Source organism: Ovis canadensis, chromosome 18, assembly GCF_042477335.2.
Source record: "Ovis canadensis isolate MfBH-ARS-UI-01 breed Bighorn chromosome 18, ARS-UI_OviCan_v2, whole genome shotgun sequence".
NCBI classification, from domain to species: Eukaryota; Metazoa; Chordata; class Mammalia; order Artiodactyla; family Bovidae; genus Ovis; species Ovis canadensis.
In genome coordinates this window covers 58188016-58215866 of record NC_091262.1, presented here as the reverse complement: position 1 = coordinate 58215866, position 27851 = coordinate 58188016, and the positions used below count along the sequence as shown (strand labels likewise).

The window sequence follows — 27851 nt, the reverse complement described above, 5'->3', positions numbered from 1 at the left end:
TTCATAGACAGTGACAAGCAGCTTGTGTGTGCCATAAGCTTGGTGGTGGTTGTCTTATAACGTCAGCATTACATGATGATAAAACTCCACTTTTAACTCAAGTGAAGTTGTACTGTAAAAACATCCCAAAGCCTCATTTGCTGACTCTGCCAAAATGTACTGGGTATCTTTAGTATGTACTATAGTGCTTCCCAGGTGGCTCAGTAGTAAAGATTCCACCCACCAATGCCAGAAATGCAGGGGATATGGGTTTGATTCCTGGGTTGAGAAGATCTCCTGGAGAAGGGAATGACAATCCATTCCACTATTCTTGCCGGGAAAACCCTAGGGACAGAGGAGCCTGTCGGGCTACATACAGTTCAAGGAGTCACAAAGAGTTGGACACAACTGAGCATGTATGGATAACTCATAGTGCCCCACCCAGGTCCCCTTTGCTTGTTGGTACATGTGTTCTTCAGCTGCTGTTAAGTGCTACAGCCATGGGCTTACATCTGGGAGTCATCTCACTTGGAGATATATGGAAGTTTCTACTTCTTGATCCCCATGGCCAATGACTGGATGATATATGGATGTACAGGTTGGTCCTTGTGTCTCAAGCTGGGGCAGTTTTGCTGTATGATGTATGCTCCAGAGCCTCATGGATCAGGCCAGGCTGCATGTTACCTGAGTCCATATCCTGCTTAGCATTTTCTCTTTCCCTACCCTGATTACCTTGTTAGCATATGGAGTTCTCTTGAAGAGATTGCCCTCAGCAGATCACAGGCCCCAAATTCCTTTCCAGGCTCTAATTTAAAGAACTCTTTTCTGAGATAGTGCCATTTATTTCAATAGACATTCAAAGTTACACAGGTTGCTGTGTTTCCACTTCCATAGAGCACAGTGGTCAAGAGCTTGGATTCTGTAGTAAGATCCATCTACATTCGAATCTTGGCTCTGTCACCTAGTAGCTTCTGGTCTGGGCACATGGTTAAATTTTAGTATCATAATTTAAAAAATCTAAATGGAATAATATTAGTACTTAGGATTGATGTGAGGATTAGATGAGAATAATTCATGTGGAATGTTCAGCCCAGCTCTTGACTCATACAAACAGCTCATTAGCTACTTACCATTTCTTGATTTGCATCTTTGATAGAGATACTACAGGTAGTTACAGGTTATACACTGTACCAGGGTCCATATCTAAGGGGGTAGATTTATGTATGTATTATAATGATATTTTGACAAATGCAAATAAATCAAATATCTTGGGGAAGGAGGATCTTTTCCTCATTCTCACAAAGGTGTGGTATGTATTAGCAGCAGCCTGCCTGAGGCAGAGTTCAAATGGCTTCTTTTGCTGCCTCAGTTTGAAATTGTGGTTCCCAGCATAGTCTTGACTATGTGGTTACACTTGGAACAAGTGGCTATCACCTTTCTCTTTACCTATGGGAACTCAGTGACAACCAGTGGCTGAAGTTTCATCAACCCCATGGCTTCTCCTTAGTTTGGGATTGTCAGATGACCTGCTAGCTGAGCCATCTGGGAATCTGTGCTGTGCCAATGTCTAAGGAGGGTAATGCCTGAGCTGCAGAAGGGAGTATGGAGATACCTATCAAGGAGGATGTGTGAGAGACAAGGGTGGGTCTGTGTGCCTGGCACACTGTTGCTGATTCACAGTAGGCCTTGAGGTGAAAAATAACTGGCAAAGACACTTGCAGTTACCATAAGATGACTAAAAGTACCCAGATGCCATAAAGGGGCCCTTTGGTCTGGAAAGTTCTACTTCCCCCTCCCACCCTTTCCCCATGGTGCTAACCAGGCAGATGTATTCTCACCCTCTGACCATTGCTTATCAACTCAGCTGGGGGAATGGTAGCTGTTTTGTCTTCTAGTTCACAGAAGTGACAGTTTATTCCCACATGGCTGAGTCAGTGGACCCAGCCAAAATTTTTTTGTACATTTTTCAGGATTTTTTCAGCCAAAATTTTTTTGTACATTTTCAGGAATAACTTCCTACCTTGTCACTGAATTGGTACCTGAGGTAAGGAGCTGGCATAAGACGATGAGCCACCCCATTTGACGGAAACTGTGGGCTGGGGAGAGATTGTTGAGAGGCACTCTGACCACATTTTTGTGACACAAGCTGGTGCCAGCTAGCATGAGGGGAAATTAGGCTGCAGAGAGACTGTTGACAGGTCTGGCTGGTGAGTGGTTTTATGTGGGAAAACATGTCTTTTCTTAAAAGTAACCTGATCTGAAGAATATCATAGAGAGTTTCTGATTCCGGAACATACAGAGAAGTCTTTCCTATTTGATGGAGCAAATAACCCCATACTCCATCTAGTATGTCTCTTCCAGTCAGCCAGCCTTCCCACAGAACCACCCCCTCAATCAACAAAATGAACAAAATTCCTGGAAAACCACAGCTCACAGACTTAAGGTATTAACTTGCAAATTTGTACCTGGCTAGGGTTTTAGCTCAGAGCATATAGATCAGGAAATTTGGCCTAACTTCTGAACTGTTGCTTCTGAAGGGGCAAGAATCATCATGAGTTAATCATTTACAGACACCCAGTAAGAGAATTCACAGAATTCTAACAGTATCAGATGCTAGGTTCTATAATCTTAGACAGCCATCCCATGCTTGGTGAAGCCCACTATTCAAGGGAATGTGACTGGGTTTCCCAAATGGGATAGGACAGAATCCTCATCTTTGTTCCCTTATGGGGAGCAGCAGAAGCAGGGGGTCTCCTTCCTCATTGCTCCTTTGGGACACTGCAGTTTGTCTGCTTGTGGTATCAGAGTTGGATGCAAGGCCTCTGGAATGTGCCCGCAGTCCCCTAGGCAGGAAGCCACTTGGTTTCAGGGCAGTAAAGGTACCTTACCTTCAGTCTGGATCATTTCCTTCATATAATCAAGATTCATGCAGCTTCTCAAAAGAGGAACGCTTGTTCTGGCCTTTTGATAAGTGCTCCGTGACATGTGACTCCTCCTAAGTGGCTGCCACACTGAGTGGAAACAGAGCCCTGGTAGAGAGGAGGCTGGGAGAGCCTGGAGAAGCCCTTCTTTCTCCTGCTTACTTGCCAACTTGCGAAGGGTAAGAGTCTGCAATGGTTTCACAGTTGGGACTGGAGTTTGGGAAGCCTTCTCCCTCCCTTCCTGTATAAGTCTTTTGATAGCAAGGGATGGGCAAGTAGACTAATCTGTGGGGACAGAAGTCCAGGCTTTGCTGGGGAGAGGGGCGGGAGTCAGACCTACTTGGAAGAAATTCACTGGCATAGAACTATATGCTACTTTGACAAGAGACCAAACCCTGTGAAGTCTCATGGGCTACAAAGTCCAATTAAATCAGAGCTGGGCACAGTCAGAGGCTAACAGGCATGCATAATTGTGAGAATGAGGATTTTAGTGGGGAAAGGAAGAAAAAAAAAGCCAAGGAGAAGCCAAGGCCAATTATCAGAACTGCTAATTTTTACCAACCTAATCATTAATGAATACCATGTTTCTGAAAAGAATGTTGAGAGAATAATTGTATTTCAAGGACTTGAAAACTGCCTAACTCTGAAGTTGTACAATTTGTGCAAATTAATATGATAAAAAGAGACAATTAGGGTTTATAATTAACAGATAAATACAAATGATCTGATGAAGACAATCTGAGTTTCTGCTCTGTCTTATGAAGCAGAGTAATTGATTTTTATAAATGCTAATTTACAGTACATGCTCTGTTACCCATTAACACGGAGAAAAGAACGTGGAGTAAATGGAAGTCAAGGAGGGGTGGGAGCCACGGAACTAACAGCCTGGATCTAGCCAAGGAGAAGAAATAGAATAAAATGCCAAATGCTGGAATATGACTTCAAAAGGACACAGATAACATCCAACAGTCTTTCTCCCCTTGACTGTCCATCTGTGTTGGGGAAAAAAAAAAAAAAATCCTTCAACAGTCTATACAAATGTCATGAAGTTTTTCTCTACTGTTTCTACACCATTAGGATTGGCTAGCTGGGTTTTCCTGAGATTTGGAGGCTGTAGGTGGAATGTTCTGACTCAAAATATTGTATGAATAAGATATACTTCAGCAGGGGGAAGTTTCCAGGCCTCTGTCCCTTCTGTTTAGGAGTCGCTGGCCATACTTACAGAGACTGAGGACAGAAGACATCCGGGGTGATTCACATGTGAGCCACAAACCTAGTGTCACAAGGGCCCATGCTCAGAACTGCAGGCAGTTTGGGACTGAGCTGTGTCTCCGATGGACAACTAAACAGCATGTTCTATATCAGCTCTGCAGGAGATTAGCTGCTTGGGCTTGTGTGCTTAGTAGCTCAGTCACGTCCAACACTCCTCTGTCCATGGGAATTCTCCAGGCAAGAATACTGGAGTGGGTAGCTCATCGCTTCTCCAGGGGATCTTCCCAACCCAGGAATCAAACCAGGGTCTCTTTCATTGTAGGTGAATTCTTTGCCAGCTGAGCTACTAGGGAAGCCCTAACTACTTAATGGTGGCAAATGAGTTCCCCCAAGTCACTCCAAGGAGGCTAAACACAAAAATATATCTTTCCTGATGGGGAAGGAATGAGGATGAAAAGAGCAGAGGGAGAAGGGGACATTGAGGAAAGAGAATGGAGAGAGCTTTGCTTACTGTGGATGAACAGATTGCTATCTGTCCTCAGTAGACTCTATGCCTCCTAACAACAGGGACTGTGTACTTTGCATTCCTGGTGCCTGGCAAAATACAAGGAGATCAAACCAGTCAATCCTAAAGGAAATCAGTCCTGAATATTCATTGGAAGGACTGATACTGAAGCTCCAGTACTTTGGCCACATAATGCAAAGAGCCAACTAATTGGAAAAGACCCTGATGCCAGGAAAGATTGAAGGCAGAAGGAGAAGGAAACGGCAGAGAGTGATATGGTTGGATGGTATCACCAACACAATGGACATGAGTTTGAGCAAGCTCCAGGAGATGGTAAAGGGCAGGGAAGCCTGGTGTGCTGCAGTTCATGGGGTCACAAAGAGTCAGACATGATTGAATGATTGAACAACTTTGCATTCTTAGTGCCTGGCAAAATGTTCTTCTTATGATTAAAACTTGGAAAATATTTGATAATGAAAATTTAGGTCTGATCATTCATATTCTTTATAAAAGACATCCTGAAATTGTGATATTTTTATTTTGGCAGTATGAGGTCCTGGATTTTTTTTTAAGTTGAGTCTGATTAACACTCTGCTTTTGAGTTTTCAAGTGTAAATAGCTAGAGGGAAAAAGAAACTGGATGAAGAGAGCATCAGAGGATGTTTGGAGAGGAGTTTAGACTTGGTTAAGCCAGAATTGACTTTTCAGTTGCTGTTCCTTCTAGCCCTGCTCCATTTACCTGTTCCCACTGAGTTAGGAGTCTCTCCAAGCCTTTCCAAATGTTACCTGCTGGTGAAAATGACATCTTCCTTGATGCTTCTGAAATTCCTAGCTCTCAGTACCAATTGTACTTTCAATAACTCATTTTTTGGTTCTTCTCTTTGTTACCTTCTGATAAACCATGTTTTAGGTTCTGAATTTTAAATTCTCTACATGTATTAAACAAGAGGAAAGGCAAAACCTGGATTCTAAGAGCTAAAATAGAATATAATTTTATCCCACTAGTCTGCCTTCATATAAAGTAGGAAATAAATGTATGCCATAGACCAAGACTGTCCAATATAAATGTGAGCTACATTTGCAATTTAAAATTTTCTGGAAGACACATGAAAAAGTAACAGGTGAAATTAATTTTAATGATGTATTTTATTTAATCCAATATATTCAAAATACCAGACTTCTCCAGTGGCTCAGCGGTAAAGAATCACCTGCAAGGCAGGAGGCACAAGCAACGTGGGTTCTATTCCTGAGTTAGGAAGATCCCCTGGAGGAGGAAATGGCAACACACTCCAGTATTCTTGCCTGGAGAATGCCATGGACAAAGGAGCCTGGTGGGCTACAGTCCATAAGGTCACAAGCAGTCAGATATGACTGAGTGACAGAGCACATACAGCACATTTAAATATCATTTCAATATATAACCAATATAAAATTATTACCGAGATAGTACATGTGAAGTGAAGTGAAGTTGTTCAGTCGTGTCTGACTCTTTGTGTCACCATGGAGATAGTACATATATCTACTCATATTAAATCTTCAAAATCTGATCATAATTTGTGCTTATAGCACTAGTCACATTTTAAGAACTCAAGTCATGTGTGCCTGATGACTCATGTATTATACAATGCAGAGAATGAGAGAGAGAGAGAGAGAGAGAGAGAGAGAGAACAAGGCGAAGAAGGGAAGAAGGAGAAGAAGGAAGAGAGAAAGTGCCTTAAATGTATCCTCCAAAGTTGTATTGATTCTTATTCCAGTCATACAATGATGATGATGAAGATAAACTTGTAGCTATAATAATTATATGTAATATAAATAAAGTATAAGTGGTACACAGAGCATAAAGCTGAACAGGTATATCTCACCAATACTAGTTTAATTGGATGTACTACAAGTTCCAAAGAAACTTGCTGAGTAATTTTTAAGGGAACCAAATGTTCATCGTGAGTCATCAACCAAAGACTGTGTTCAGCGTTTAAAGCCCTGTGGATGCACTGGAGGTCACAAGTATATTTTTCTATTTTCATCTTTTTTTTTTTTTTTTGTCAGTTGGCTTTGCTAGATATGGTACAACAGAGGCCAGAATATGGCATCAGTCTATATAAGTGCCAGATACATATAAGGCAGTGTTCATTTTCAAGAGATCTATGCTGCGTGGTGGTGGACCCATGGCATTTGTCCTACAGCAGCCACTGAGTGGTGGCCTGAATGTCTTAGGGATGGGGCACTCCACCTGCCATACTTGGAGGAGTAATTTAGAGCCACAGTGGAAGACCAGCCTCTCTAAAAAAAACCAAAAAACTGAGAATGCTTTTATGAACAGATACAAAACAACTTTCAGGGTATGTTATGTGAAAAGAGCAAGTGTGGAACACTGTATATGAAACATTGGCAATCGTGATAAAAGGAAAAAAAATATGGATTGCTTGTATATGGATAGACTGTCCCTGGAAGGATGGAAAATGGCAACACTGATTACCTTCAAAGAAGGGTAGAGCGAGACAAGGGAAGGGGGAAGAAATTTTCCTTTTAATCTTGGTTCCTTTAGAATGTTGTACCATGTGATCTGTTATATTCAATATACGTATAATTCCTTTCAAATTTTGTGCCATGTAATTATATGTAAGTTACTAGTACAGAAAAAAAAAAACCCATTTGAGACAAACCAGAACCATATTAAAAGTCATGTCCGTAAAGGTGACTATGTTCTGTTTTGGAGTTGAAAGTGGAGTGTAGAACTCAATGATCAACTAGACCCAAGAGCAGAGAGGGACATTTTTAAGACTGAGGAGAAGAATCTTTTAAATATATATTTTAAAAATCAGGCCAACAATTATAATTCAGTGATCACTTCCTGAGTGCCAGTGGGCGAACTGGCATGCCCGTATTGTCCCTGTGAACCAGAGCTCTACTGAATAGATGAATCCACATGGTGAGTGCTACTTTTTTACGACAAAGTTAAAACCAAAGGAGATATACAAGCAATATTTTGGTTCCCGAGACCGAAGCAGCTCCAATCTTTAAGTTAGAGGACATTTTCAAGAATGCCTTTCTTCGATAGAGATGACAAAAGGAGCATCTTCCTGGGAAAATATGTGACTACGGAGAGAGGCAATGTTGTCAACACAGCAGTATCAGCACTATGCATCCAAACCTGGTGATATAATAAGTGCTTTTGTGAACTCAATGGGTGTGGGTGTTACCTCACTGAGTGGTTGCTCCTTGTAAAGTGTATGATATCTCTCCAATTTCAACTCTTGGGGACAATATCATTTCTCTGGAAATGCAATAGAATACAGTCTTTCAGCAAAGATGTACTGTGGCTTCTGTGTGCTGGACACTGAGAGCAGCAAAGATACGCAAGTAAGGCCAGCAAGGGCCCTGCCCGCAAGGTCCTGTACCTGGGATGATAAATGCGTAACTGATACTGTTCCAGAAAGAAGTGGAAGTGCAGAAGAGAGGGGAGAGGAGGAAATATCAAGAAGTTGTGAGGAGCTGGGTATCGAATTGGTAGAATTTTTTTTCTGATAAGGGAGCCAAGGATAAGTTATTTTAGGCAGAGTACTGTATTAAAAGACAAAGACATGAATTGCCAAACCATTTGGGGTGGGAGCGAGGTCGGGGGAGACTCTATCTCTGCTGGAGCATAGGGTGCTGGAAGGCAGACAAAGGTGAGGCTGGAGTGTAGACTAAGGGTCTCGTGAGTGGTCATGGGGCTGAACTTTGTCTCTAGGCAATGGAGAGCTTGAGAAGATGTAAAAGGCAGGAGACGTGAGGAGGCCTGAGGTGGAGCAAAGGCTTCAGACAGAGGCTGTGCCAGCAGCTGGAGGAACATGAGGAGGGAAAAGATCCAACAGATTATAGAGCAGGGGTTTCTGGGTCTGAATGGCCAATGGACTGAATGAAAAGATCCAGGGGACGCATGAGCCATATTCTGGCAGACTTGTAGAATAATCTGCAAATGAAGTTACACTTTCTTTTGCTAGCAGAGAATGAATTACACTTTCCCCCTCCCCCCTTTTTTTTTTGCTAACAGAGAATAAATAATGCCTCCTGAAAATCCATATTGAAAAAAGCTCTTCTTAATTTTTGAAGTGTTTTTAGAATCATTTAGTTTGACACTGTATTGGAAATCACTTGATCCATAATTTATTTGGAAACAAATAATCTTCCTTGCTTAAATATCCATCCGAATTCCAACTTAAGGCTCTCACATACATTAGTGGCTTCCTAAATATTATCACTAAAATGTCCATACAAAGAGGTGATGAGTTGGAAGAGCCAGAGCTCAGGGCCAGGTGTTTCCAAGGCTGTTTGGTCTGGGTCAGTCCTGTGCCAACTATTGAAGGATGGTGCATATTTCTTCAAAGCATGCTTTGTTCTCTGAAGTGATTTCACCATGTGATGGAAATTACCATGTCAGGTTATTTTGGATAGGAAAGTTCAAAAGTTGGACATGCCAAACTGGAGCAAAAGCCTGTAAGAAAACCTTCTTCAGGAGAAATAGGAGAGATTTAATTTGGTTCCCAGAAATCTTTGTGATGGAGACTAATGCTGTGATCCCCAAACCTTATCAGTGTTACCACTGATTCAGTCACACCTTCCCAGTGTATGTGCTGGAGGGAAAGGTCGGGGAAGATTCACACACCCCTTGAAAGCTCTTAATCATGGGGAGTTGTGCAGATCCTCTGGAAGCCTTTACGTTTGCAATGGCCTATTTTATATTTAAAAGTTGTTAGATCATTTTAAGCAGCATGAACTACTTTTCACTTAATCGCTGCCCATCTGGGGGTCTATGCCAAGGTAACACTCGCTACTAGCCCCACAGAGAATGACCCAATTGTGCCTTTAGTTTCCTCTAAATACAATCCATTGATTTTCTTTCCCCGACAGTAAGCAGGGTGATTTTGGTTATTCCAAAGCAATTAGATAGAGTATTTGGTTGGACTCTTCTTCAACCTTGAAGGACTCTATTTACTTTCCTCCATGATAGCCTTAAAGCTTTAGTCCCTTATATAACCAAGAGTTGCTTTTCTGCGCCAATAAGCAAAAGCATTACAATATTAATAACCCTCGGCCACGGGTTTAGCTTCCTCACCTTCTTCCCATGCTTGGATGATTTCCTCTGCATTTGAAGTAATCAATAGTGCCCTGAAATTCATTCAGGCTTTCACACACTCCATAAAGTTTCCAAAATAAGCCAGTGGCAAGCATTTAATTAGCTCATTTTGTTTCTGCCAGGGCAGAGATACAGACTTGAGGAGTCCAAGAACTGTATACAATACAGTTGTTACTGAAAACTTCATGCCCTGGCAGTAAACGGGAATGGGATTCAGAAGACTAACAATTCTGCCTCTTACCACCTTCTCAGTAGCTGTAGCATATTTCTTTGCCAGTCTGTACCCACATTTTCCCTTGGGTAAAAAGACGGCAGTGTTACTGGTCTTTGAGTGTGATTTCGTTCAGGAGTAGAGTATCAGCACCATGCTGGTGTGGAGGATAAAAGGTGCACGAGATAGAGCCAGATGGGGAAAGAGGGAGACAGGCGTGGAGACAAGTATTTCCCTCTGCCTGGGAAGGGCTCTGTTGGCGATGTAGGACAGGGCAATGGGGCATCAGCAGGGTGGTCCCTGGGACAATGCTAGGCCAAGGACATGGGAGCTGCAGAGGCTTCTACTTTTCCTGCAGTCTTTGTGGCAGGGGGAGATTTATTTCTCCCCAGGACCAGTCAACAATATTTATTTTCACTAACTACAAAGCCTCAGAAGAAAGGAAGTCTTTCTTAGGATGTTTACATTGTGCTTTTTGCTAAGAGCTACTGTTGGGTTTGAAGTCACTGGTCACTTCTATCAAGATGAGCTGAAAAAGAATCTCATGCACAAATAGGAACAGGCTGCAATGAGTTCCAGGTGGATAGGAAAGCTGATATTAGACGGTCGGAGAGGGCCTCCAGCTACGGACAGGTAGAAAAGCCCAGAAGCGTATTCATAGGCTGAAGGTGAGAAGAGTTTCTGGTCCCTTACATTGGGTCATGAGGAAGGTTCCAGATCTGTGATCCTGGGATAACACCACCATCATGTTTGCTTGTCTCCTTCTCAGAAATCTTGGGGAAAATTGCCACACACGCAACAGGACTCTTCCCTTCATATACTCCCACATCCTCATCTTATTGTTGGTTTATTTAGGCTTCATCTTGATCCAGAAGAGTGAAGGCAATTTACATATATGCATATATAATAAAACAAAGCTTAAAATAAGGGATACCACTGAAGTGTGTATACATGCTGACACTTCCAAAGTGTTCATGCCTTTTGATTTAGCAATAATGTCCTGAGAAATTTATCCCAAGGATAACACTTAAAATCTGCTCAAAGGTTTATCTTTGCTTCTCTTATACTTGTAACTTTGGTTTTTTAAATTGAACTATCTTAAGAGTATAAATATGTATGCTGCTGCTGCTGCTAAGTCACATCAGTCGTGTCTGACTCTGTGCAGCCCCATAGATGGCAGCCCATCAGGCTCCCCCGTCCCTGGGATTCTCCAGGCAAGAACACTGGAGTGGGTTGCCATTTCCTTCTCCAATGCATGAAAGTGGAAAGTGAAAGGGAAGTCGCTCAGTGATGTCCGATTCTTAGCGACCCCATGGACTGCAGCCTACCAGGCTCCTCTGTCCATGGGAGTTTCCAGGCAAGAGTACTGGAATGAGTTGCCAGTACCCTCTCCGATAAACATGTATATGTACTATTAAAAGAATAATAATAAAGCAAACACTTGGGCATCAACCACTCAGGTTAAGATAAAGAGCACTGACAGTGCTTTAGAAACACCCTTTGGATCCTTCTGCGTCTATATCCCTACCCCTGTTTCCTAACTAAATTGCTTTAAAAAAGTTAATTAACTTAGCCATGTTGGGTTTTAGTTGTTGCATGTGGGATCTAGTTCTCTCACCAGGGATGATACCTGGGCCTTCTGCATTGCGAGCTTGGAGTCTTAGCCATTGAACCACCAGGGAAGGACTGCCGCCCCACCCCCTACTACCAAATCATTTATACATCTGCAATTAAAATTATCATTTTGTGATGATTATTCCATTGCTTCTCTCTATAGTTTTACCATTTATAAGTATATCCCTAAAAAATATATGGACTTCCCAGGTGACTCAGTTGTAAAGAATGTCTGCAATGCAGCAGACTCACCTTTAGTCCCTGGATTGGGAAGAGCCCCTGGAGAAAGGAATGGCTATCTACTCTGGTATTCTTGCCTGAATAACTCCATGGACAGAGGAGCCTGGAGGGCTGCAGTTCATGGGGTTGTAAAGAGTCAGAAATGACTGAGCACACATGCAAAAAGTATATCCTTTTGTTTTGCCTTTTTTGAATTCTGTTGTTGATTTTTTTTTTTGGATTTATTTTTTCATTGAAGGATAATTACTTTACAGAATTTTGTTGTTTTCTGGGGGGAGAGGAGTGGGAGATACAAATTATCAGGTGTAAGACAGGTTCAGGGAAATACAGCCAATATTTTGTAGTAACTGTAAATGGAAAGTAATGTTTAAAAATTATATAAAAATTTAAAGAAAAATATAAAATAATTTATATTTTGCTTGACACTGACCAAACCCCATGCCCACCCCTTGTTCCACACATTAGCAAGGCCGTTATCATGGGGTCTTGCCCCTGGAGCAGAGCTCCCTGGTGCATCTAGTGGCCCTTCATACTTCTTTGTGGGAGACTGAGCCAGCAATGAACCATCCTTGCTTTGCTGATTGTCTGCTTTAATTTTCTCCAACAAAGCCAGTTCTGTGCCTCTATATAATCTTGTGGTATGACTTCATCATCTTGCCATACTAGATTATGTTAAACCATTTACTGAGGTGACTTCTCCAGTTTCCCTCTCACCTAAAGTGGGTGATGAGTCCTTTGGCTCCATGTCCTCATCAATGCATGCTATTTGAAAATTTAAATTGAAAGACTCTTACATTTTTGTCAGTCTTATAGGTATAAGATTATAATTCATTGTATTTTAGTTTGTGTTTTCTTGGTCGCTAATGAAATTGAGTATTCTTTCATATGTTTGTGGGTCATAAGATTTCCTCTTTTGTTAAGGGACCTATTCAAATTCTTTTCTGAGTCTTTGCCTTTAAAAAATTGATTCATATGAGTTATTTATATGTTCTGGTTATGATTCCTTTGTGGCTTATATGAATTGCTCATATTTTCTTCAATTTTATGACATCTTTTCTCCTTTATTATAGGACTTTTTATAAATAGAAGTCCTTAATGTTAATTGCATCAAATTTATTGAGCTTTAACTTTATGGTTTATGTGTTTGGCCTTATTTGTAAATGTTTTTTCTATCCATGGATAATTAAAATATTCTCCTATATTTTCATCTAAAAGTTTTCTATTTTATCATTTCCTTTTGGGACTTTAATTCTGCAGTTCATATTTGTGTATAGTAAGAGTCCAGTTTTACATTTTTCCTCATGGATAATTGTCTGAGAACCATTACTAGAAAGTCTTTTTTCTTATTTGGTTTACAGAACAACCTCTGTCAGACATCAAGCATCCATATGTCTATTGGACTGTTTTTGGAATCATTACTTAATTTGATTGATCTGTTTCTGCACAAATACTGTACTGTCTCAAGTCTATAGTTTGTAAAACATCTTAATATCTGGTAGAACAGGTTATCTTACTATGTCTTTTGTTAGTAGGAGTTTATCTCTTCTAGACCTTTTGTTTTATAAATATATATATATAAATATTTATAAATATATAAATTTTAGAATCGTCTGTAAAGTTTCACAAAAAAAAATACACAGAATGCTGGGATTCTGATTGAGATGACTTCAATTTGGGAAAAATTGACATCTTTAAATTATTGAGTTTTTCAACCCATGAACATGGTGTATCTCTACTTTTATTTAGGTTTTAAAAAATATTTACTTATTTATTTTTGGCTGCACTGGGTCTTTGTTGCTGCGCATGTGCGTGCTCTAGCTGCGGTGAGCAGGGCCCACTCTCTAGCTGTGGTAGGTGAGCTGCTCATTGCAGTGGCTTCTCCTGTTGCAGAGCACAGACTCTAAGTGCATGGGCTTCAGTAGATATGAAACCCGGGCTCAGCTGTTCCTCAGTATGTGGAATCTTCCTGGATTATGGATTGAACCTGTGCCCCCTTCATTGCCAGGTGGATTCTTAACAATTAGACCACCAGGGAAGAACTTATTTAGGCTTTTAAAAATGAGTTTAAGTGTAGATTATAATTTTTCTCCATAAATTAAAAAAAATGCTATTGAGAATGGTAACTATTCAAAATTTTGATCCTTATTTATTTTTGTTGTATGTATAATGCAATTGACTTTTGCATATTGATTCTTATTAATTCCAGTGATTTACCCATAGAGTTTTGTTTTCTATATACACAGTCATATCATCACCAGATAGTAATTGTTTTGCTTCTTCTCTATCCTGCATTTCTCTGTTGACTAGGTATAGTACAGTGTTGAATGGTAAGATAATGAGAGCCCTTGTCTTATTCCTCATCTTAAAGGAAATATTTTCAGTATTTCAGCATTAATGTGTTGTGTACCATAGGTTTATCTTTAAAATTCCTTCATTAATAGAAGGGAAAGAAGGTCCCTTCTAATCCAAGCTTGTTAAGATTTTTGGGAAATTATGAGTGGATGTAGTATTTTATTATATATTTTTTCCTGCATAGATTCAGGTAATCATGTGATTTTTCTCATTAATTTGTTGGTATGATAAATTTTATTATTCACATGTTTTTTAAATGATAAATTACTCTTGCATTCCTTAGATAAATCTAATCTGGTTATGATTTTTTTCTTAAGTATATTGCTTAAATCAGCTTGCTAGTGTTTTTAATATTTTTGCATCTATGTTCGTGAGTAAGACTGGCTTATGATGTTTCTTTCCTTACTGTTCTGGACAGGTTTTGATATCAGGCACACATAATTTTTGTAAGTGAATAAGGATGATGGGACAAGGGGAAAATGTAAATAAGAAAAGATGAAAGTTAGAATTTAGATTGTGATATAAAATTTATGCCGTAAGATCTCTTATGTGGTTAGGAACTTGGCTCTGAACTTCCTAGTAATGAATTCAAATCAGTTTTTGATTCATAAAAGTCAATGAGACAAGATCAAAAAGCTGTTCAGGAATCAGTATATATTTTCCAAGAGTCAGTATAGGACGGTGGTTTGGAAACTATTCCTTGGAGATAGACTACTTGTGCTCTAATCTCTACAGTTTACTAGTTATGTAAATATGGATAAGTTACTTAACCTCTGTTTTTCAGTGTTCTCACTTGTAAAACAAAGATTATTATGTATCTACTCACAGAAATGTTTCACAGATTAAAGGAGTTAATACATACAAAGTGCTTTGAGAAGTAATAGGTTCTTGGTAATGCTCAATAAACAATGACTTCTATTATAATTTCTGATAGTGAGACCAGAAAGAAATTTCTCCTTGAATGCCTCTTGAGAGGATACTCTTTAATGAAAAGAACAATAACCCTAATGCAATTCTTTTAGGATGATGATGATTTAATTGTTTTGAGGAATGTGTATCTTTCAGGAAAACTTTAAAACATTTATTTATTTATTTATTTGGCTGCATCAGGTCTTACTTGTGGCACACAGGATCTTCATTGCATCATGAGAGATCTTTTGTGTACACAGACTCTCTAGTTGTGGTGCCTGGACTCAGTAGTGTGGCACTCAGGCTTAGTTGCTTCGTGCCATGTAGGATCTTAGTTCCCCAGCCAGGGCTCGAACCCAAGTCCCCTGCATTGCAAGGTGGATTCTTAACTACTGGACCACCAGGAGAGTCTCTCAGGCAAACTTTTGTAAGTATTGCTTTTACAGTTGAGTTTTTGATAAATTTTGAGAGCAGTGAATATGAAATGATGCTCTATGAGCAGTAACTGGAATACAGCCTCATAGTTAAGTATTTTTTAAAACTAAAGCATAAATAGAAGAGCACTTTGCCTCCACATGGGCCAAGAAGTACTAGAGGGCGTGGCTAAGTGTCTCTCCTTCAGTAGTCTTAGGTGTGTATCAGTGCCTAATCAAAAGGGTGGTGAAGCCCCAATGGCTGCATGAATTTTAGTTTGGGAAAAATTAAATCAGATATTGTAACTTATCACCTTGGCCATAAATTGGTTATTAAAAGATATCTACGTATAGTTACCTAAATAAGTTAACTTACTGTACTGAATAAATGAGTGTACTGTATTCCAGTCAAGTAACAACATTCACAACTAATGCTTACATAGAGTTTACTGTATGCTATATGTACCTTACATAAGCAGTTCACATAAGTGAACTTATTTAACCTTCAGAACAATCACATGAGGCAGATGCTGTTACTGCCATGTTACAGATGAATCATGCAACTGGTACTGCAACTGGTGGCAGAGCTGAGATTCAAACCCAGATAAACTGGCTCCTGAGTCCAAACGTTATGGAGATGCCTACCCAAAACAATGACTTTACTTCTGAATTGTTGACCTGTATGTAGCCCTCCTCTGTGGCAGGAATTATATAGCAGGCCACTATATTACAAATGATGAAAGAATCGGTTCTGTATGTGAGAATGTTTTTTCTTCTCTATTCCATGACAAGGTACAGATCTAGCCCAGGGGAGAGTGGTATGAATATACAAGATAAAAGGAGTGGTGGCACCTTTGATGCAATTTCCTCCTGATCAGTTATAGATCATAACTTTGACAGTGCGTTAAGGGTCAGGTTCTCATGACGCATCAAAAACGAGGGTCCATAGTGTATCTATCTTGTGATCTCCATCTATAATCAATTCTTATCTACTGAAATATAAAGAAAAAATCTAAAAGGAACATATATAATCCTGTGTAACTCTGAAGACATTTCCATACATGTTAACACAGAGTTTGTCAATGATCAGTAGTGGATTAACTATGTCCAAAGATCACCTTCTTCTGCATGAGGTATTGGCTTGCTGGAATTTACCAGGAAGGAAATAAGCATACTGCTATCAGTAGCATCCTTTTCTGTGATCACAAGCTGCATCTCTCTTTAGCTGTGTTCTTTCAGCATGCAAGTTCCCTGTAACATTAGTTTTTGATACTGCAGAAGCATAACATTTAGCTGCAACTATCTAATAGGAAGCTTACAGAGTTTGGGTGGGAAGAAGCCTTTCTTCAGTTTCTTGTCTGTCATGGTTGGGGTAGACTTGCTGCAAAGTGGCACCCTTCCGTGGTAATTGCCAATAAAGCTTTCCAGGGTCTCAGCAATGATGCTCAAGAAAATGGTTGGTCCTGGGACATGTGGACCTAGAGGATACCACCACCTTTGGGTGACTGCTCTTGGGGACTAACTTTGCTAACACTCTGATTCTGTAATTTGGGAACAATAAAGTTACCTTTTAAAAACTGTGATGGAGTTCAAAATGGTTTTATTTGGTAGTATAGTAGTAGAAATAATAAAAAATATATACAAATAGGGACTGAGGGACACACTTCCAAGCAATTCACTAATGGTTCTGGTGTTGGGAAGTCTCCCCAGGTAATTTATTTGGTTATATTTATTTTCACAAATCAGTTGTTCAATACAAGGGAACACTACCTAGACTCAGCAAGAAAGCAGCCTGTACATAAAGATACTTGGGTTCTTAGAGCTGAGCTTCTCAGCAGTTAACCAAGACCTGGACTTCTACATCCTCATTCATCTAATTCATAGCTCTGATAACAATGTCTCAGAATCTGTCCCCATTGCCATATCTAGTGGTCAAACAGATCTTACAATATAGACTGATTATAAAGTATTTTTTACTGTGATAAGTTTATGGTAATATTTAGGCTTTGTAGTCATATATGGATGTGAAAGTTGGACTGTGAAGAAAGCTGAGCGCCAAAAAATTGATGCTTTTTAACTGTGGTGCTGGAGAAGACTCTTGAGAGTCCCTTGGACTGCAAAGAGATCCAACCAGTCCTTTCTAAAGGAGATCAGTCCTGGGTGTTCTTTGGAATGAATGATGTTAAAGCTGAAACTCCAGTACTTTGGCCACCTCATGCGAAGCGTTGACTCATTGGAAAAGACTGATGCTGGGAGAGATTGGGGGCAGGAGGAGAAGGGGATGACAGAGGATGAGATGGCTGGATGGCATCACCAACTTGATGGACATGAGTTTGAATGGACTCCGGGAGTTGGTGATGGACAGGGAGGCCTGGCGTGCTGCAGTTCATGGGGTTGCGGGAGTCAGACATGACTGAGCGACTGAACTGACTGAACTGACTGAACTGAAACTCCCAGAAAATTCTTCTGATTATCATGATGTAAGTTTTACAGTTTTGTTTGTTTCCTCTTGTTTTGGTTTTCCTATCTTGCAATCCCTAATTCTCTTTAGTTTATATTTAATAGGCACTTGGAGGGAAAGTCCTATGCAGCTAAGCCTTGGTGTGGGTAAAGCAGGTTTCAAGTGATTAGCAATGAATTGGAATGAGGGGAACAAAGAAATGTCTTCCTCAGGCTTAGAAGTAAAATTCTGAAAGGTCATAAGATGGTAACACTCCACCAATAGAAATTGAAAGTCCATTAACTTATTCTTCATCCCCAGATTTCCTAGCCAGCCCAGAAAAATATGAGTGTACTCCGACTCCAGAATGGACATGTTGTTCAGTCACTAAGTTGTGTCTGATTCTGTGGGACCCTGTGGACTGCAGTACACCAGGCTTCCTTGTCCTTCACTATCTCTCAAAATTTGCTCAAACTCATATGCCATCCAATCATCTCATTCTCTGTTTTCCCCTTCTCCTGCCCGCAATCTTTCCCAGCATCAGGGTCTTTTCCAGTGAGTCAGTTCTTTGCATCAGGTGGCCGAAGTATTGGAGATTTAGCTTCAGCATCAGTCCTTCCAATGAATATTCAGGGTTGATTTCCTTTAGGATTGACTAGTTCGATCTCTTTGCTGTCTAAGAGACTCTCAAGAATCTTCTCCAGCACCACAGTTCAAAGGCATCAGTTCTTTAGTGCTCAGCCTTCTTTATGGTCCAACTTTCACATTCATACATGAATACTGGAAAAGCCATAGCATTGATTATGTGGACCTTTGTTGGCAGTGATGTCTCTGCTTTTTAAAATGCTATCTAGGTTGGTCATAGCTTTTCTTCTAAGAAGCAAGCATCCTTTAATTTTGTGGTTGCAGTCACCATCCACAGTGATTTTGAAGCCCAAGAAAAGAAAGTCTGGTACTGTTTCCACTTTTTTCCCATCTATTTATCATGAAATGATGGAACCAAATGCCATGATCTTAGTTTTTGAATGTTGAGTTTTAAACCAGCTTTTTCACTCCTCTTTCACCCTCATCAAGAGGCTCTTTAGTTCTTCTTCACTTTCTGCCATAAGGGTGGTGTCATCTGCATATCTGAGGTTATTGGTATTTCTCCTGGAAATCTTGATTCTGGCTTTTGCTTCATCCAGCCTGGCATTTTGCATGATGTACTCTGCATATAAGTTAAATAAGCAGGGTGACAATATACAGCCTTGATGTACTCCTTTCCCAATTTTGAACCAGTCCATTGTTCTATATCCAGTTCTAACTGTTGCTTCTTGATCTGTGTACAGGCTTCTTAGGAGGCAGGTAAGGTGGTCTGGTATTCTCATCTCTTGAAAAATTTTCCACAGTTTATTGTGATCCACAGTCAAAGGTTTTAATGTAATCAATGAAGCAGATGTAGATATTTTTCTTGAATTCCCTTGTTTTTCCTATGATCCAATAGATGTTGGCAATTTGATCTCTGGTTCCTTTGCCTTTTCTAAATCCAGCTTGAACATCTGGAAGTTTTTGGATCACATACTGCTGAGGCCTAGCTGGAAGGATTTTGAGCATTACCTTGCTAGAATGTGAAATGAGTGCAATCGTACACTAGTCTGAACAGTCTTTGACATTGCCTTTCTTAGGAATTGAAATGAAAACTGATCTTTTCCAGTCCTGCAGCCACTCTGAGTTTTTCCAATTTCACATATTTAGTGCAGCACTTTTGTAGCATCATCTTTGAGCATTTTAAATAGCTTAGTTGGAATTCCATCATCTCCACTAGCTTTGCTTATAGTAATGCTTCATAAGGCCCTCTTGACTTCACACTCCAGGATGTCTGGCTCTACATGAGTGACCACAATGTTGTGGTTATCTAGGTCATTAAGTCCTTTCTTGTATAGTTCTTCTGTGTATTATTGCCACCTCTTTATAATCTCTTCTGCTTCTGTTAGGTCATTGCCATTTCTGTCCTTTATTGTGCCCATCGTTACCTGAAATGTTCCCTTGGTATCTCCAATTTTCTTGAAGTGATCTCTAGTCTTTCCTATCCTGTTGTTTTCCTCTAGTTCTTTGCTTTGTTCACCTAAGAAGGCTTTCTTATCTCTCCTTGCTATTCTCTGGAATTCTGTATTCAGTTGGGTGTATCTTTCCCCTTCTTCTTTCCCTTTTGCTTTTCTTCTTTTCTTGGCTATGTGTAAGGCCTCCTCAGACAACCACTTTGCCTTCTTGGAGATACATAGACTTAAAACTTAGGGAAACCTGTCTCTTTCTACTTGGTCCTAAATATTAACTCCAAAGATAGTAATGAGACAAGACCTAGCTTCTAATATAGTAACTTTGGGGGCAGACAGATAATAAAATTTATCTTTAATTTTTGCCATGTGCCGGGGTCCAGCCCCAGTGGATCCAGGGAATTTGAAGCGGGGATGGAGTCGGAGTCTGGGAAAGGACTATTTAATTAGAAATATAAAGAGATTAGGAAAGAATAGTGTAGTAGGAAAATTAGTGGAGAAAAGAGGCTGAATAACTTGGTTTACGTGGAAAACTAATAAAACCTCGAGACAAGAGGTTTGCACCATCTATGTTAGGCCACTGGCGCCCACTTGAATAGCGGAGGGTGCCCCGCCTTGGGCTCCCTCTCACGTGGATCTTAGAAGCCAGGGCAAGTAAATAGACTTGGAGAGCCTCCGTAATCCAGATGGGAATTCAGCCGGAAAAGGGAAGAAAAGAACGACATGGGGGAGCCCAGCATTGGTGCAAGACTCACAACTTTATTTTCAAAATCATCTTATATACCCCAACTTGTACATAAAGAAATAATGGAATATGCAGAGTTATGTAGGGGCAGCAGTCCTGACCCTCATTGAGACCAGGCTTTCTTTTTGCATATCTTCCCGTATACAAAAGGTCTCAGGTGGTTTACATTACCTTTTGGCCAAAAGGCCTGTTAACATTTTTATGGCTCTCTTCCTAGATAAATGTCTATCAACCAGAAAACTCTTTTTTCCTAGAAGAGTTTTTTCTTTGCTCTGCATCACCCTCAAAGTACATTCCTGTAGAACAAAGGTGCAGTGGGTTATAACAAAGAAAGTACTTAACTCAAAGATCTAATGTTGCTAATACCAGGTCTACTACCTGTTTTTTCTATATACCAACTATATCTACAAATAAAAGATATGAAAATTTGGCAGCAAGTATTGGCTCAACAAATGAAACCTTTAATCAGTCCTATTCTAATGATTTTGACTCCTTGGAAGCCCCTACATTCCTAGGATGTTTTAAGCTTCCTGTGCCTCTCATGGTCATGAGGCCACAAACAATCACATGTGCAGCTGTAAGAGTCCAGCAGGCAGGCTAGAAAGCCATCAGAGGGGTTTTTGGATTGAAACACTCTTATTATGCCCAGGAGATTTATTATCTAAAAGCTCTAAATTAACTTTTTCCAGAAAAAGGTGGTCAGGGGACAGCCCCCTGTTAATGTCAGAAGAATACGTGGAAAGCATAACACAGTAAAGCAGGCAGACTCTGGTTTTGGGGGGTAGATGTTCAGGAAAATCCAGGGGGAACCCCTGAAGCCTCACTCGCCTTGCCCATCAGGCTTCTCTGCATGACCTTGTCATGAGTGGGATCTCCCGTGCTGGCTCCCGGCAGCCATGAACTACCTTTTAGTACCATTAGATTCTATTCATAATGAATTTTGGTCAGTCTTTAAAGGAACACTCTCACCACATAGGAAATTAACCCATCCTTTCCTAAATTATTCTTGGCAGTCTCATTGGTGTTAAGGTCTGGTGTTCAGAGTCTTAGAGATGAGCTACTCTGCCATGGAAGACACTTAGTAACTTGAGATTTAAACAGCATCGTAAAAAGACCATATGGAGAGCAAACAATGTGAACTTTGGAGGTTGGTAGGGTGAGTGTAGGAAAGGTGCTAAAACAAATCATATCTGGCTTCCAAGGGCATTAATGGGAGCTGGGTAAAAGAGGTTCCAGCTGTATGAGTGATGGAGCTTAGGAGCAGTCCAGAGTTAAGAAGAAGGAGTCTCTCAGTCATTCTCAATAATTGTTATTTTATTCTTAGTGTATCATGTCTGGAGGCACTTGGTTTGAGTTGGTGTTATTCAGATGTCTTATTGTAAATTTACTATTTCCCCCTTTGTAATCAATGAGCATTATGTGTGGAGCAATATTTTGAGGCTACATATATCTTGTTCCTCTTTTCTCCTCTCACAGCTATTCAACTTTTCATTACTAATTTGGAGAGATTAATATCTCAAAATTGAGATTTCTTATAAACAGATATTAGAACCCATTTAAAAAACCAACACACTCAATTAATATTTTTTCCACACTAGTATAACTTATTCCTTAAGGGGCAAACACTTACTAAGCCCAAAGGTAAGCAACTTAAGACTTAAGGCCTATCACCCAGTTAAACTCTTTTCTCAGGTAACCTGATTTTTCCCATATCTGGCAAGTCAAGTTTGTCCAGTCCAAGGTGGAACGTCAACCAATTCCTAGAATTAGGGAACACTTGGAATTTTCTGGGTCAGGGCACTGGTACTAGGGTGGGGTTCATTGTGGGTTCATTTATACAAGGAGTCAAGAATTTCCCCAGAGAGTGTGGGTGATGTCTGACAGCAGTGGGCTTGAGTGGCCTGAGGATTCCATTTTTCATTCTACAGGGAAAATTACTTCCTGAAACAGGTACAAAGACCCTCAGTGGAATTCTACAAGAGGATCCAACAAGAGATGTGGGGCAGAAAGGTACACTGTCACTAAAACTAAGATTCTCAACTTTTACTTGTTGTTCAGGACCATTCACTCCATAACATCTTCTCCTTGAAGAAGCCAGACAGTGGATCTGAGATAGCCTGTGTCAGCCACTGTCTTACACACTGAGACATATTCCAAGGGATTACATTGGCCTGTGACCTGGATTAAAACAGGCTTTCCTTATTTCCTGTGTACTGTGTTGCCTAATACAACTGACCAGAAAAGGCAGGATTGGTAATTAAAACAAATTTTATTAAAATATAGTTGATTTATATATATATATATTCTTTTCCATTATGGTTTATCACAGAATATTGAATATAGCTTCCTGTGCTATACAGTAGGACTTTATTTATCCATTCTGTATATAGTCATTTGCATATGCTAATCCCCAACTCTTAAAACTTCTCCCCCAGCCCCTTCCCCTTTAAAAAAGTGAAACTGAAGTCGCTCAGTCGTGTCTGACTCTTTGCGACCCCATGGACTTTGTGACTCCTCCATCCATGGGATTTTCCAGGCAAGAGTACTAGAGTGGGTTGCCATTTCCTTGGCAACACTACATCTCTATACCTGTGAGTCTGTTTCTGTTTCATTTGCATCATACTTTAAATTTCACATATAAGTGATATCATGGTATTTGTCCTCTGTCTGACTTATTTTGCTTGGTATGGTAATCTCTAGGTCCATCCATGTTGCTGCAAATAGTGTTATTTCATTCTTTTTAATGACTGAGTAATATTAAGCCATATATATATATATATCTCACATCTTCTTTACCCATTCATCTGTTGATGGATATTTAGGTTGTTTCCATGCCTTGGCTAATATAAATAATGCTACTATGAACACAGAGGTGCATATATCTATAGTTTTGCCTGGGTATATGCCCAGGGGTGGAATTGCTGGATCATATGGCAACTCTACCTTTAGTTTACTGTTTTCCATAGTGGCTGCACCAACTTACATTCCCACCACAGTGTAAGAGGGTTCCTTTTCTCCATACACTCTCTAGCATTCATTATTTGTAGACTTTTTAAAGATGGCCATTCTAACCATTGTGAGGTGGTACCTCGTTATAGTTTTAATTTGCATTTCTCTGGTAATGCAAAACTAGTAATGCAAAAGATACTCATGTATCTTTTCATGCGCCTGTTGACCATCTGTGTGTCTTCTTTGGAGAAATGTCTGTTTAGATCTTATGCCCATTTTTCGATTGGGTTGCTGATTTTTTTGTTATTGAATTGAATGAATTATTTGTATAGTTTGGAAATTAAACCCTATGATTGCATCACTTAAATATTTTCTCCCCATTCATAGGTAGTCTTTTCATTTTGTTTATGGTTTCCTTTGCTGTACAAAAATCTTACAAGCTTGATTATGTCCCATTTGTTTACTTTTGCTTTTATTTCTATTGCCTTGGGAACAGAAAACCTAAGAAAACATTTACATGATTTATATCAGGGAATGTTGTGCCTGTGTTCTCTTTTAGGTATTTATGATATCTTGTTTTATATTTAAGTCTTTAAGCCATTTTGAATTTTTGTGTGTGCATGATGTGAAGGTATGTTCTAACTTCACTGATTTACATGTGATTGTCTAAATTTCCCAGTACTACTTGTTAGAGAGACTGTCTTTCCTCAATTGTATATTCTTGCCTCCTTTGATGAAAATTAATTGTCCATATGTGTTGATGTCTTTTCAAGCAGTTGAAATAGTCCACAGTCTGGCCAGCATAACTGTCATGAAGAAGGCAGTGAACTCTCCAAGAGTTTGACTTTTGCTCCTTTGACCTTACTGAGGAGGGACATAAAACAGTCTGGAGAGAAATATATTAGAGGGTGGCTGGAGTATGGAACCCAAAAAAGAATCCTCCACTGTCTTTCTCCCACAAGAGTTAAGTGAAATGAAGACCTAATTCATCTAGCACCTTCCCACAATCAGTCTACCTTCCTTCCCATCTGAGCGCCTGTGTAGCTTACTGCATTCAAACTCTGAGTTTCACCAGTTGTTATAATTTTCCCTACTTGTTTTATACGCTTTCTCTCACACATACTCTCTTAATTTGGAAGTAATTCTGTAAGAAAGAGCTTTCCATTTCATTTCACATATGTATTTATATCTATATAGATTCATAAATTCCTCTTTCTGTTCCCTTGGGTTATAATTCATTACCATCATTATCTATTTTGATGCCCCAAATGACCCAGATTTGGCTAGTGAGACATCATAGACTTTTATCCCCAAATACTTTAGTGTGACTTCTGAGGAACAAAGTTATTCCTTTACATAATCTCACCATGCATGTGTGCTCAGTCACTCAGTTGCATTGACTTTTTGCGACCCCCTGTAGCCCACCAGGCCCCTCTGTACATGGGATTATCCTGGCATGAATACTGGAGTGGATTGCCATTTCCTCTTCCTGACCCAGGGATGGAACATGAGTCTCCTGCATTGGTAGGCAAATTCTTTACCACTGAGTCACCTGGGAAGCCCTATAATCTCAGCATAGTAGTCAAAATCAGAACACTTAATGTTCATACATTATTATTATTATTATCTAATTCACAATCTATGCTAAAATGTGTATATTTTCCTAATAGCGTTCTGTATAGCTCCTTTACCATCCCTCTCCTCCCCCATTCCATCTTTATCCAGTCATCTGTTGATGGGCATTTATGTTGCTTCCATGTCTTGGCTATTGTAAATAGTGCTGCAGTGAACATTGGGATGCATGTATCTTTCAAATTATAATTTTCTCTGGAAATATACTCAGGAGTGGGATTGCAGGATCATATAGTAACTCTGTTTTCAATTTCTTTCTTTTTTTTTTTTTTAATTTCTAAAGGAACCTCCATACTGTTTGCCATAGTGACTGTGCCAACTTATATCTCCACCAGCAATGTAGGAGGATTTCTTTCTGTGAGCTGTGTTTTAAAAGCCATTCCTAAAAGTAGGATAATTTTAAGGGAAAATCAGGGGTGGTGATAGGAAGCCAAAGGAAAGGTGGGCCTTCAAAATGTATTTATTGTGTGAGCTCTCCCTACCACATTTCTTCCTAATAATAAAATCAATGAAAACTTAGGTTGTTTGCATTTCTTTTTTAAAAAATTAATTTATTTTTTAATTCACGCATAATTGCTTTACAGAATTTTGTTGTTTTCTGTCAAACCTCAATATCATGCATGTATCCCCTCCCTTTTGAACCTCTCTCTCATCTCCCTCCCCATACCACCCCTCTAGGTTGATACAGAGCTGCTGTTTGAGTTTCCTGAGCCATACAGCAAATTCCTGTTGGCTATCTATTTTCCATATGGTATTGTAAGTTTCCATGTTACTCTTTCCCTCTCCATCTCACCCTCTCCTCCACCCTCCCCACGTCCATAAGTCTATTCTCTATGTCTGTTTCTTCTCTGTTGCTCTGTAAATACATTTTTCAGTACCATTTTTCTAGAGTCCATATATATGTGTTAGAATACGATATTTATCTTTCTCTTTCTGACTCATTTCACTCTGTATAATAGGTTCTAGGTTCATCCTCCTCATCAGAACTGACTCAAATGTGTTCCTTTTTATGGCTGAGTAATACTCCATTGTGTATATGTACCACAACTTTATCCATTCATTTGTTGATGGACATCTAGGTTGTTTCCATGTTCTAGCTACTGTAAATAGTGCTACAGTGAACAGTGGGGTACATGTGTCTTTTTCAGTTTTGCTTTCCTCAAGGTATATGCCTAGGAGTGGGATTGCTGGGTCATATGGTGGTCTTATTCCTAGTTTTTTAAGGAATCTCTATACCATCTTCCATAGTGGCTGTATCAATTTACATTCCCACCAACAGTACAAGAGCATTCCCTTTTCTCCACATCCTCTCCAGAATTTATTGTTTGAAGACTTTTTGATGATGGCCATTCTGACTGGTGTGAGGTGATATCGCATTGTAATTTTGACTTGCATTTCTCTAATAATGAGCAATGTTGAGCATCTTTTCATGTGTTTGTTAGCCATCTGTATGTCTTCTTTGGAGAAATGTCTGTTTAGGTCTTTTCCCCACTTTTTGATTAGGTTGTTTGTTTTTCTGGTATTGAGTTGCATGAGCTGCTTGTATATTTTGGAAATTAATCCTTTGTCAGTTGTTTCATTTACTATTATTTTCTTCCATTCTTAGGGTTGTCTTTTCACCTTGCTTATAGTTTCCTTTGCTGTGGAAAACTTTTAAGTTTAATCAGGTCCCACTTGTTTACTTTTGTTTTTGTTTCCATTACTTATGTCATCGAGTGTTCTACCTATGTTTTCTTCTAAGAGTTTTATGGTTTCTGGTCTTACATGTAGGTCTTTAATCCATTTTGAGTTTATCTTTATGTACGGTGTTAGGAAGTGTTGTAATTTCATTCTTTTATATGTAGCTGTCCAGTTTGCCCAGCACCATTTATTGAAGAGGCTGTCATTTCCCCATTGGATATTCTTGCGTCCTTTGTCAAAAATTAGGTACCCATAGGTGCATGGGTTTCTTTCTGGGCTTTCTATCTTGTTCCATTAGTCTATATTTCTGTTTTTGTGCCAGTACCATACTGTCCTGATGACTGTAGCTTTGTAGTATAATCCGAAGCTAGGAAGGTTGATTCCTCCAGCTCCATTCTTCTTTCTCAAGACTGCTCTGGCTATTTGGGGCCTTTTGTGTTTCCATATGAATTGTGAAAGTTTATGTTCTAGTTCTGTGAAAAATGCCATTGGTAATTTGATAGGGATCGCATTGAATCTGTAGATTGTGTTTGGTAGTATAGTCATTTTCACAATATTGATTCTTCCTATCCAAGAACATGGAATATCTCTCCATCTGTTTATGTCATCTTTGATTTCTTTCATTAGTGTCTTATAATTTTTTGTGTACAATTCTTTTGTCTCCTTAGGTAAGTTTATTCCTGGATATTTTTTTCTTTTTGCTGCATGTCTGCATTTTTTATTTCTTTTGATATAAGGTGTATAATGAAATACATAAGTACTAAGTGTACTATTGATGAGTTGTAATAAGTGCAATTCTCCCATACAATCCAAATCCTTGTCAGGATACAGAACATGACCATCAGGATACAGAACATGGCCATTACCCTTAAAAAACAACCCTTATATTCTTTCTGATAT

General features: G+C 39.5%; 1 long non-coding RNA gene across 1 annotated transcript in view; it reads left to right on the top strand.

The window, feature by feature from the left end:
• The window catches only part of LOC138423128 (uncharacterized), a 273086-nt gene that overhangs the window by 193931 nt on the left and 51304 nt on the right, over positions 1–27851 (top strand). The gene's annotated exons all lie outside the window — the stretch shown is intronic.